This window comes from Pongo pygmaeus, chromosome 3, assembly GCF_028885625.2.
Source record: "Pongo pygmaeus isolate AG05252 chromosome 3, NHGRI_mPonPyg2-v2.0_pri, whole genome shotgun sequence".
NCBI classification, from domain to species: Eukaryota; Metazoa; Chordata; class Mammalia; order Primates; family Hominidae; genus Pongo; species Pongo pygmaeus.
In genome coordinates this window covers 160,625,459-160,639,202 of record NC_072376.2, presented here as the reverse complement: position 1 = coordinate 160,639,202, position 13,744 = coordinate 160,625,459, and positions in this window count along the sequence as shown.

Below are 13,744 nucleotides of genomic sequence, written 5' to 3'. Positions count from 1 at the left end.
TTTATTATTCTAAAAATAACCACCGGAAAACATGCCAGGTAACGTGTGGTTTTCACCGCGTGGGGGTGACGATCAATGAGAATTTATGTCAGTGCCCTCAAAAAGCCTATTTTGTGTGTTCTGAAACAACTCCAGTGTGTCCCCAAAAAAAGTTAGGGCATTTTAAAGTATTGAAATGTATACCTTAGGCCGGACGTGGTGGCTAACGCCTGTAATCCCAACACTTTGGGAGACGGAGGCGGGTAGATCACCTGAGGTCGGGAGTTGGAGACCAGCCTGGCTAACATGGTGAAACCCCGTCTCTACTTAAAATACAAAAATTGCCCGGGTGCGGTGGCGCGTGCCTGTAGTCCCAGCTGAGGCAAGAATCACTTGAACCCAGGAGGCGGAGGTTGCAGTGAGTCGTGATGGTGCCACTGCACTCCAGCCTGGGCGACAGAGCGAGACAATGTCTCAAAAAAAAAGTATTTCTTAAAAAAAAACACTAATAATTCATTAGAGTAACTTTTCATAATCGTAATTTATTAAGCAATTATTATGTGCCGGGCAGCCACTAGAAACTCCATACATCTACAAACTCGCAATATAGACTTACATAATGTGATGGTAATATTAAAGAGAAACTTCAAAGTAATTCCTCAAGACGTTCAGACTCTCAGCTGGGTAATTAAGAATCTGTTTGGACAGCATGTTGTAGGAGGGTAACCCTCCGGAACAAGTTAAATAAGCCTCCTACTCAATAAGCCCTTTTGTTACAAAACAGCACCAGGAGTGCCTAACCCGCAGATAAACATTATTACTCTAATGTCCAGCCTCCAGAGAGTTCAAAGTGTTTTACAAATAACTTTTAGGCGGTGAAAGCTTCAGTTCCTACTAAAACCAGCAGGAGACTGGAGTCTACAGAAAAGAGAATAAAAGAGGCAAATAAAGGGGAAGAAAGACAAGAAGAGAAGGGGTGTAAACAAAAATGAGGGCCTTGCGAAACAGCCAAGCACTGACAACACTCAATCCTCAGAACAGAAACCCAAACCTTTTCTCATAGAGGGGCTGCTGACACTTCTTCAATATTGAACATGGAGGTTACCGTGTGACCCAGCAAATCCACGCTTAAATATATACCCAAAAGAAATGAAAATATATGTCCACGCAAATATTTACGCAAAATATTCATAGCAGCATTATTCGTAATAGCCAAAAACTAGAATCAACCAAAATGTCCTTCGTCAGCTGTGTAATGGATGCACAAAATGTTTGTCCATAAAATGAAATATTAATCTACAATAAAAAGGAATGAAGTACTGACACGTGCTATGGCACAATGAACGGTGAAAACGTTATGCTAAGTAAAAGAACCCAGCTGCAAAAGGCCAATACTATCCATTTATATGAAATGTCCCAAACAGGTAAATCTATAGAGGCAGAAAGATTAGTGGTTGCTACAGACTGGGGGATAGAGTGGAGGGTATATGTAGTCAGGAGTTTATTTCCAGGGTGATGAAAATTATTAATATTTTTATTTTTTATAGAGATAGGGTCTCACTATGTTGCCCAGGCTTTTCTCAAACTCCTGAGTTCAAATGATACTCCCACCTTGGTCTCCCAAATTGCTGGAGTTACGGGAGTGAGCCGCCGAGCCTGGCCGAAAACAATTTAAATTTACATTTTGGTAATGGTTGCACAATTCTGAATATACTCAAAATCACTTAATTGTACATGTTAAATGGGTGGATTTCTTTTGCTCTGTGAACTATATCTCAATAAAAAAATTTTTTTAAGATGAACTACTCTAGAACTGCTTCTCCTTCTTTACCACATTAGACTTCAAGCCGTAAAAACTCTGGTTTATTCAGTGTGCCCAGTTCTTTAGATATTTGGAGAAAAAAAAAAGTTGCTTAAAACAATGTCGAAACATCATAAAAAATTACTTATCACTTCACACACATGTACACCCAGTGTTAAAGAGCTAGTGAATATGAATCTTAATTCATTACCAAATAGGTCCACAATAATCACCATGAGTGGAGGGGCCTGATTAATTTTGTTTTATTCAGCTATGCCTATGCAGTGTCTGGTACAAGTGATCAGTAAATGTGGAATGAATAAGTATAACTAACTGAAGAGAAATCTCTGTACAGTGGACAGTGAAAAGATAGATATTTAGGAGTTCCATCTCCAGCTTTACTACTTAACAGTTGTGCAACCTTAGCAAAGGTAATTTTCTGTAAACATCAGTGAAATGGAGATGATGACATTGCAGCTGCAGGTTGCTTGAGAAGATTTAATGAAATTGTGTTTGTAAAGTGCCTGCTGAAAATTATTATAATGATGAGACTCGAGGAAGAAGGCGGTGTGGAGGATGGGCTGAAGAGAGGGATGAGGGAGAGGAGGAGACAGATTACATTCCATCAGTGTGGGAAAGATTTTCGGGGCAGGAGAGCCCTTAAATCATAGTTTTAAACCATGTAAGACAGAACTCAAGAAAAGTGGCCACAAAAGCAGATGCTACTGAGTTTCCAGGTTTCATCTTAATTAATCAATTATTCCCACAAATATTTACTGATCATTTATATGTATTAGGCGCCATATTAGGTGCTCGTGATGCAGCAGCACACAAAACAGTCCTCACTGTGCTTTTGGTCTCTGGGGGGAGACTGGCCTCATCCCAGAAAAAAAGAAAAAGAAAAATCACACACATGTATATCCAATTGAAAATTAAAGCACCATGCAGTTAAAGTGAAAGGTGTGTGAGAGGTTATAATTGGAACACCTGATAGAGATTGGGGATGGGTCAAGGAGGGCCTCATTGAGGAAGTGATATGAAAATGATAATGTAATCAATGACCAGGAATATCAGTAGGAGTTAACTGTTAAATAGGGGTAGGAACAGAGTAGTACAGACATGGGACCACCTGTGCAGGCCCCTGAGATGGCACATTCAAGAGATGAACAGGTCAGGTGGCTGAAGCCCAGTGAGAGAGACTGGCTCACAACAATGCCAGGTGGTGGAGGATAAGCAGGGTCAGATGGTGCAGAGCCTCTAAGTCTTATTTAGGATTTGGGACCATATCCCAACACTGTTGGGAGCCTTTAAAGAGTTTTATGCATGTAGTAAAATGATCCAGATTGTGTTTTCTCTCTAGCTGCTGTGAGGAGAATGGAAATCCAGACAGAAGGTGGTTGGAGTTGTCTGGAATAGCTCAAACCTCCAAGGTGACCCTCCAAGGAGACAGCGAGAAATAGACAGAAATGGAATATATTTTAGAAGGAGATTCTGGGACTTGACAATAGCCTGGATATTGGAAATGAGGAAGAAGGGGTCAGCGGTGGCCCCCAGGCTTGTGGCATGGTAAGTTAGGTGGATGGATATGCCACTTACCGAAAGGATAACATGAGGTAAGAAGCTGTCATGGCAGTGTTGGTGATGACTGGGATGGAAGGATGCGTTTCAGTGTAAACTCATGAAGTTTGAGATGCCTGGGAGACATTCAAGTACCTAAGTCAGGTAGGCACTGACACTCAAATGGCATTTTTATGCTTTACTCAGTGCTTGGATTAGTTAGGGATTTGAATCAATGCAAGCTGGTCAAGTTTCAGTCTACATGAAATAGAAGTTAACATATAGGAAACCTTCCCTTGATGTAGGTTCCGCTGCATATGATACTGTAGTTTTTGTGTTGTGATGACTCACGAAGTACCTACCTGTAAAGTTAAATATGGGTCTACTGAATCCTTGGATGTGTTTCAGGTTGTGAGTCAGAATTAGGTTCAGACACATTATAACAGAAAATCCAAAATCACTGGTTTTTAAACCATAAGGGGTTTATATTTCCCTTTCTCTCATAAAAAGGAGTCCATGATTCCAGAGTCCCCAAGGAAGCACCAGCTTCCATCCTCAATGTCACCTCATGGTACAAGATGGCTCCTAGAGGTCCTTCTAGGAGGAAAGAAGGGAAAGGATAGAAGGGCCCCTGTCCCCACTGAATCAGCTTCTTTTCTCAGCATTCCTGTGCATCTCACACAACATTTTATTTTTTATCTCATTGACCAGATCTTAATCAAATGGCCACACCTCACTGCAAGGGAAGATGAAAAATGTGGTCTTTTTCCCAGGTACATAAGTGAAATGTGAATTTTCCTACAAAGAGAAAAGGGATAGTAGATTTTGAGCAGGAACCTGGCAGTCTCTGCTGCAGGCTGACACCTTTGTGAGTGAGGTATATAAATTACAGCTATGCAAAAAACTAAATTATGTAAATAGAAGAAATTTAAAATAATTCTTTGGGTCTCTTGCAGACTGTGTAAAACTGCTTTCTCTCACAAGTATTAAAAACAAATCACAAAAAGAAACAAAAGTGCTGAAATAACTTAAGAAATTATTGAAACACATCACTGAAAACCTCCACAGAGAGGTAGTTGAAGCTTCTGAAGCAGTTATCAGCACTCGAGCTCCATTTCTCTATGATTCTCTTGGCTCTGCCTGCCTTCTAGGAATTGACTTCAGCCTCCAGAAAGCTTCCTTCATGAGAACCAGATAGCATCAACATTTCCAGACTCACCTACAGGTGAGACAATACCCATTCTTGAGCTAGAAAGTTGCTCCCTTATCACAACTACTTTAATCTGGGAATCAAAGCATTTCAGGAGACTGCCATTCCCTGAGTCCCTTGGACCTGGAGGCCTGCCACTCAATTGATCACTGAGCCCGAGGGGGGTAATGCCAAGTAGCTTGGGCCATTAAGGGGTCACCTTTGAGCATGGGGCAGGCTGATCCAACAAGATATGAATATACAACACAACGAGTTTGTGAACTGGTAACCTATAAAAGTATAATGGTGATGCTTGTAAAACAATGTGAATATACTTAACGCCACTGAACTGTACGCTTAAAAAGAAAGCATAATGAAGGCAGAGTAAAGGACTCCTTCATCTCCCCCTTTATGTCACTCATCTTCCTATAATAGCCTTTTTTTTTTTTCTTTTTTATTTTTTTTTGAGATGGAGTCTCCCTCTGTCACCCAGGCTGGAGTGCCGTGGCGCTATCTTGGCTCACTGCAACCCTCGCCTCCCTCCCGGGGTCAAGTGATTTTTCCACCTCAGCCTCCCAAATAGCTGGGATTACAGGCATGCTCCATCATACTCGGCTAATTTTTGTATTTTTAGTAGAGACGGGGTTTCACTATGTTGGCCAGGCTGGTCTTGAACTCCTGACCTCAGGTGATCCACCCGCCTCTGCCTCCCAAAGTGCTGTGATTACAGGCGTGAGTCACTGCGCCCAGCCATACCCTTTCCTTAAAGACATATTGTCTCACAGAATAATAATAATGGTCCAAATATGTTTGACATTTTAATTACACCTATATTTTTAAAAGAACCTTTTTCTTCACACCACCCCTATTGAGAGTTTGTGACTAGCAGTCTGAGTAATGAAATTTGAGAAAGGCTATGCTATGAACACTAAGCTGGGTACACTCTGCTGAGAGTCACCCCAGGATCTCTGTATATTCTAGGATTGCAGTGGGTGCACCAGTGTAGTGTGGTGTGCAGAAACTACTACTTGTGCTGGGCGTGGTGGCTCTTGCCTGTAATCCCAGCACTTTGGGAGGCTGAGGCGGGTGGATCACGAGGTCAGGAGTTCAAGACCAGCCTGGCCAATATGGTGAAACCCCGTCTCTACTAAAAATGCAGAAATTAGCTGAGTGTGGTGGCATGCACCTGTAGTCCCAGCTGCTTGGGAGGCTGAGGCAGGAGAATTGCTTGAACCTGGGAGGCAGAGTTTGCAGGCAGGCAGAGGTTGCAGTGAGCCGAGATCATGGCCACTATACTTCAGACTGGGCGACAGAGCAAGACTCCGTCTCCAAAAAAAAAAAAAAAGAAATGAAAAAAAAAAAAAAGGAAACTACTACTTGTGCCTCCAGCATTTACTGAGCACCCATTATGTGCCAGGTACTATGCTAGAACTGGGACAGCAATAGCAAAAACAAACAAAAACCTAGCATGATTCATGATCTCATGGACTAATATCCTCCAATCAGAGTGAAAGAAAATAAATCATTGCAAATATAAATGTCAAGTGAAATCTCTGGTAAGCACTAGGAAGAAGCCTGCTCTTCAGGGGCCTTTGGACTATTCCGAGATGTCAGTGAGGATGTGACAACTGAGCTGAAATCTGAAGCACCAGGAGTGAATGGATGGAGGTGAAGTGGATGTGACGTGCAGAGGGAGGAAGCGTTCCCAGAGGAGGCTTTGTGGAAGAACCAGTACAAGTAACTGAAACTGCAGCCATGTGGCAGGAGCACCATGGGCTGAGATGAGGCTGAAGAGGGAGTGAGGGCCCATCCTACCTGCTCAGCACCAGCCCTGCTTCTATCCTTGAGAACACTGACCATGGGCTTCAGGCTTCACTGCTTTTTTTCTCAGGAGAGCTCACCTTTTCCAGTACTTCTGGGCATCAAAGCTTGGAAGAGTTTAGGACCTCAAGGAAGTTTTAGAACGAGTGCACTTAACTAGGGATATTTGGTCAGCAAATATTGATTGAGTACATGGGGTGGGGAAAGCACTGTGGTAAGCAAGTGCTAAGGCGAAAAAGTCCCTCATCTCAAGCGTTTACAATCTGGTATACTCTAGCCATGCAGAATAAGCTGACAAGAGGATAATTCTAAAACAAAGCACACTGCTGCTTCCTCCAGCCAGCCTGACAGCCTGGTTGAGAAGTGGGCGTTCCTACTGAAACTGGGATGGGGAAGAGGGAGGGTGGGTATGTGGGGGAGATTCTCCAGTCCTCCCACATTGAAATTCATATCTTCTCAGCTGGGTGCGGTGGCTCATGCCTGTAATCCCAACACTTTGCAAGGCTGAGGCAGGTGGATCACTTGAGGTCAGGAGTTCGGGGCCAGCCTGGCCAACATGGTGAAACCCCGCCTCTACTAAAAATTAAAAAAAATTAGACACCTGTGGTGGCACGTGCCTGTAATCCCAGCTACTCTGTAGGCTGAGGCAGGAGAATCGCTTGAACCTGGGAGGCGGAGGTGGCAGTGAGCCGAGATCTTGCCAAGGCATTTCAGCCTGAGAGACAGAGTAAGACTGTCTCAAGAGGAAGGAAGGAAAGGAGGAAGGAAGGAGGTAGGGCGGGGAGGGAGGGAGGGAGAAAATAAATTCATATCCTCTGAAGAAATCTAGGACTCCTGTCTTTTCAAGTTTGGAGGTAGAAGAACCTGGCTCAAGGAGATGGGGGTCAAGGCACACAACCAGTACCTGCCCCAGGTGGAGTCTCCTGTTAGTGCAATCACTGCTTCTCCTGCCCCCAGCTTTTGGAGAGACTTGGCATGGAGAGGAGGGAGCTGGATAGATCACATACAGTAATATCTGAGCACACGCTGCATATAGCAGCAGGCATTCCACACAGCCCATAGATCTCCGAGGCAAATGCTGCCCTCCTTCCTATGACATGTGGATCAACTGACCAAAGCAGGAACCTTGCAGTTTGTTTTATTCAGATATCAATGAGACTTTTTAAATGATGGAGAGAAAGAGAAGAGCTCTAAAGAGAATGTTTTTCGCGGCACTCCAAATGTCCCTTCTATGACCCAGAGAAAGGTTTCCACAAGGTGACTTTCAACCAGGCAAATATCCAGCCACTGGAAACTCAACCTGCTACTATAAGAGGCATACTCTCAGAGTCCACTGGCACCTCAGTAAAATAGAAAGTGAAAAAATATAAAAATGTGTGTACTTATCCTTTGACCCAGTAATTTCAGACCTGACAATTTACCCTAAGAAAAGGTGTTTTTTTTTTTTTTATGAGACAGAGTCTCGCCCTGTTGCCCAGGTTGGAGTGCAGTGACACGATCTGGGCTCACTACAACCTCTGCCTCCCAGGTTCAAGCGATTGTCCTGCGTCAGCCTCCTGAATAGCTGGGATTACAGGTAAGTGCCACCACACATGGCTAATTTTTGTATTTTTAATAGAGACAAAGTTTCACCATGTTGACCAGGCTGGTCTCAAACTCCTGGCCTCAAGTGATTCCCCTGCCTCGGCCTCCCAAAGTGCTGGGATTACAGGAGTGAGCCACCACACCCAGCAGAAAATAATCTTTTAAATGTATATGCTTGGCCGGGCGCAGTGGCTCATGCCTGTAATCCCAGCACTTTGGGAGGCCAACGCGGGCAGATCACCTGAGGTCAGGAGTTCGAGACCAGCCTGACACACATGGAGAAACCCCATCTCTACTAAAAATAAAAAATTAGCTGGGCATGGTGGCGGGTGCCTGTAATCCCAGCTACTGGGAGGCTGAGGCAAGAGAATCACTTGAACCCGGGAGGCGGAGGTTGCAGTGAGCTGAGATCGCACCATTGCACTCCAGCCTGGGTGACAGAGTAAGACTCCATCTCAAAAAATAAATAAATAAATAAATAAATAAATACTTAAAAAAAAAAAAAAAAAAAGGCCGGGCGTGGTGGCTCACACCTATAATCCCAGCACTTTGGGAGGCAGAGGTGGGAAGATCACGAGGTCAGCAGTTCGAGACCAGCATGGCAAACATGGTGCAACCCCATCTCTACTAAAAATACAAAAATTAGCTGGGTGTGGTGGTGGACGCCTGTAATCCCAGCTATTTGGGAAGCTGAGGTAGGAGAATCGCTTGAACCCTGGAGGCAGAGATTGCAGTGAGCCGAGATCGTGCCACTGCACTCCAGTCTGGGCAACAAGCAAGATTCCATCTCAAAAAAAAAAAAAAAGTATATGCTTAAGGCTATTTGTTGCAGTAAAGAAAAAAAGAATGCAGCAGCCACTTAACAATTAGAAAATAGTAAAATAAATCAGCATATATTAACTCAATAGGAATCCTGGGTTTATGTGCTTTGATGCCATTAAAATGATCATTTTTACTCTAAATAATGGACACTGGCATTTTGGAATGCCCAGCATTCATTCCCATTTCCCAACGTTACCATGATTTCCACTGGGGTAATCATTTTCCCACATAACATGTAGTCTTTGTAAAATTCCTGTGCTTGCCTCATGCTAGGGAATCCAGAGAGATCCCTAGAGGTTCCTTCCGTAAATCTTTCCTCTCAGACCTGCCACAGCCAAGGGCTGGGCACGTGACCTAAGCTTGGCCAACCAGACTTTCCCAAGACTTTGACTTTTGAATGTAGTAAAGCACTGACAGAAGAAACAGAGTTCATCTTTTCCAGCCAGGAGTGTTGAAACAGACCTGCTGCTGGAGAGGCTACCAGGCTTCTTCCAAAGCTGGTTCTTTAAGGCTTCCTTAACACCTCCGTATGCTTCAAATAAAATACCCTTTTGCTTAAGTTGACAGAATCAGTGTTTCTTCCTTGCAACCAGAGATTAGTAGACTCCTAGATTGGTAGTAGAAGGAAACAGACCTTCAGGGAAGTCATGGGGTGTTTAGAATCGATTATCTGGCTGAGATTGAACAGAAAACAGAACACTCCCATTTATATTCTAAAAGGGGAACCTGGTGGTTCATGGCACACACTGGAGAAACAACTCATTAAGTTATCATCTTAGATTATTTAGTTCTAAGTAGCATGACCTTAAATCCTCTTTTGTTTGGAACTGGTTTGCTTTATACCTATTGTCCTGGCATGTGCTTCGTTTGGCCTGTTTCCCCTGGATTTTCTGTGTTTGTTTGTTTGTTTGTTTGTTTGTTTTAAGAGACAAGGTCTCCCTCTGTTGCCCAGGCTGGAGTATCATGGCATAACCATACTTCACTGCAGCCTTGAACTCCTGGGCCCAAGTGATCTTCCTGCCTCAGCCTCCCAAAGTGCTAAGATTACAGGCATGAGCCACCACACCTGGCCTGGATTTCTCATTTTTAAATGGGGTTCTACTACAAATAATGCATAGAAGCTTTTAAAAAGAGGTCGGGCATAGTGGCTCATGCCTGTAATCCCAGCACTTTGGGAGGCCAAGGTGGGCAGATTACTTGAGATCAGGAGTTCAACACCAGCCTGGCCAACTAGGCAAAATCCCATCTCTATTAGAAACAGAAAAATAGCCAGGCATGTTGGTGGGTACCTGTAATCCCAACTACTTGGGAGGCTGAGGCAGGAGAATTGCTTGAATCCAGGAGGCGGAGGTTGCAGTGAGCTGAGATTGCACCACTGCACTCCAGCCTGGGTGACAGAGTGAGACTCTGTCTCAAAAAAAAAAAAAAGAGGGGGCCAGGATGGGTTTGCTGGACCGTCACTCTGTTTTTAACTCCTACCATGGTCTCATCTAGTAGTGTGTGAGACACATGTGCAGTGAACAGAGTTCTCACTTTAACGCGTGGATAACCTGACAGATGACCAAGGATAACCCATTTCTCTCCTTTTTTTTTGAGATGGAGTTTCACTCTGTTGCCCAGGCTGGAGTGCAATGGCGTGATCTCAGCCTCCCAGGTTCAAGCGATTGTCCTGCCTCAGCCTCCCAAGTAGCTGGGATTACAGGCATGTGCCACCACTCCAGCTAATTTTGTATTTTTAATAGAGATGGGGTTTCTCCATGTTGGTCAGGCTGGTCTCCAACTCCTGACCTCAGGTGATCCACCCACTTCAGCCTCCCAAAGTTCTGGGATTACAGGCGTGAGCCACCACACCCAGCCAACCCATCTTTCTTTTTCTGACGTTTCCAGAAGCAAGGTAACCAACACTTATTTTTAAGAATAGTAAGAAGGATACTTGCTGATAAAATGAAGCTCTCTGAGATACAATCAGGTAGAGACAGCTACCCCTTCCAGTATTACTGGCCAGAGGAGAAGCAGTTGATACTGCTAATCTTGCTGGCTATTTTGGTGTACCAACTAGTTTCAGAGTGGCCCGGGCAGTAACCTGCATGATGAACAAAGTTGCCAGGCCAGTCAGCAGGTTCATCAGGAAGTATAGAAAATTACAGGTTGAGTGTAAGATGTACAAGAAAATGGAGGCTGAGCAGAGCTGCCATAGAGCACATAGAGAGTAGTAGAACCCTATTGGTATAGCTATTTGTCCCTTATTATATTATACAAATCTATAGCTATTAAAATGCTTTATGGTTTGGTAATGCTTTTTTTTTTTGCAAAAACAAAAGCTTTTGGCAGAAATGCATTAAAGGAAAGAGTGCATTTTAACGAAAAATGAAGTACTGATATCCCCTTTCTCAAAAGAGCTCCTCATGAATTTTTAAAGAGTTTTTTGTGTTTTTTGTGTTTTTTTTTTTTTAGACAGAGTCTCTCTCTGAAGCCCAGGCTGGAGTGCAGTGGCGCCATCTCGGCTCACTGCAAGCTCCGCCTCCTGGGTTCATGCCATTCTCCCGCCTCAGCCTCCTGAGTAGCTGGGACTACAGGCACCCACCACCACGCCTGGCTAATTTTTTTGTATTTTTTTAGTAGAGATGGGGTTTCACTGTGTTAGCCAGGATGGTCTCAATCTCCTGACCTTGTGATCTGCCTGCCTCGTCCTCCCAAAGTGCTGGGATTACAGGCGTGAGCCACCGCGCCTGGCCTGTAAGAGTTTTAACATTTATCATCCACCATGGGCTTTTTTCTGTGACATGACTAATCACATGAAAACCAGAGGGTCCAAGCCTGCTGGAAAACATCTGCATCTACTTCAAAAAGTAGAAGTTATTAAGAAAACTAGGCCCAAAGATGGCAATTTAACATGTTTAACTGCAACAGGATGTTTACATACCACTCTGTGCAACATGACTTTTCACTTATGTCAAATGACTGTTCTTCTAAATTAATTGTTTTATCTTCTTATTCCAGGATTTCTTGGGTAAAAATGAAACATTAATATGTGATCTCCATTAATAGAAAATAAAACTGGGCCGGGCACTGTGGCTTATGCCTGTAATCCCAACACTTTGGGAGGCTGAGGTGGGTGGATGACGAGGTCAGGAGTTCGAAACCAGCCTGGCCAAGATGATGAAACCCCGTCTCTACTAAAAATACAAAAGTTAGTCACGTGTGGTGGCACGTGCCTGTAATCCTAGCTACTCGGGAGGCTGAGGCAGGAGAATCGCTTGAACCTGGGAGGTGGAGGTTGCAGTGAGCCGAGATCGCGTCATTGCACTCCAGTCTGGGCAACAAGTGTGAAACTCTGTCTTAAAAAAAAAAGAAAGAAAGAAAAGAAAACTTTCTAAGGAGTTATGAAGCCAGCTTTATATAATGCGGATGTGAATGAAGATATAGAGACTTCTGGTATTCACCCATACCCAGTTCTGTCTTCTAGGGCCCAAGAGAGGGATAGACTTTGTAGCCCCTGCCGTGTTACTCATTTTAACTGTGTTCTTCTGGCTCTAGTGGAAGGGAAATGCGTGATTTTTCAAGCCGAAGCATTTAATTTCTGGTGCAAGGCTCTCCAGTATGTTCTTGTCCTGCCTTTGTAACTATGAAATCCCCCTGTTCCCAATAGAAAATCTATGAAATGTTTGGACCCTGTATTAGCCTGGAACTCTGAAAGACTGTGTGAAGCAGAGACACTCACTGACTGGCACAGAATTTATAACTTGAGTGAGAAATAAATTTCTGTAGTGTAAGCCAGAAGAGTTTAGAATTGTTTGTTACCACAGAACAGCCTTTCCTATTCTGACTAATTCATTCGAATTCCAATATCTTAGGAAAAGGGAAGAGTACTACTGATGGGATTGAAGAACATATAGCAAAAGAGTGGCAAAATTGAAGAAATATTTTTAACTTTTTCTTTGTTTCGTGGGTATAGAGTTTCTATTGGGATAATGAAAAAATTCTGTAAATGGATAGTAGTGATGGTTGTACAACCTTATGAATGTACTTAATGCCACTGAATTATACACTTAAATATGTTTAAAGTGGTAAAATATGTAATATGTGTATTTACCACAATAAAAAATTACCAAAGAAGGGTTTTTCTACCAAAGTCTTCCATTATTGATAAGAGTTAGAAAAATAGGCACCCATATATTGTTGGTGAGACTATACATAGGTACATCTTTCTAGAGACAATTTTGGTGGTGCTTATTAAAAGACTTTTGAAATGTTTTGCTCTTTGATTCATTTATTCCTCTTCTGAGAATTTAACCTAAATTTCTAAAAATAATTTACAAAGTTTTATGTAAAATGATCATAACTCCTACATGATTTAAAAAAAATAATGACAGGCTCACATCTGTAATCCTAACATTTTGGGAGGCTGAGGTGGGTGGATCACTTGAGCCCAGGAGCTCAAGACCAGCCTGTGCAACATGGTGAAACCCTGCCTCTACAAAAAATAAGCTGAGCATTGTGGTGCGCACCTGTAGTCTCAGCTACTCGGGAGGCTAAGGCAGGAAGATCGCCTGAGCCTGGGAGGTGGAGGTTGCAGTGACCTGAGATTGCACCACTGCACTCCAGCCTGGGTGACAGAGAGAAACCCTGTCTCAAAAAAAAAAAAAAAGAGAGAGACCATGTCTCGATATGTTGGTCGGGCTAGACTGCAGTGGCTATTCACAGGCTCAATCATAGCCTCAATCTTAGCTCACTGTCGCCACAAACTCCTGGGCACAAGCAGTCTTCCTGCCTCAGCTTTCCAAGTAGCTGGGACTATGGAACCTGCCACAGTGCTTGGCTTGCCAGCATGATTTTTATAAGCCAAAAATTTGAAACAGTTTAGACTTGACCAAGATGAATTGCTTAAGTAACTTAGAAAATATTAATATAATTGGGCACTATGTGGATCTTTTAAATTATAGTGTAGGAGAATACTTAATGACATAGGAGAAATGCTCCAATATAATGTT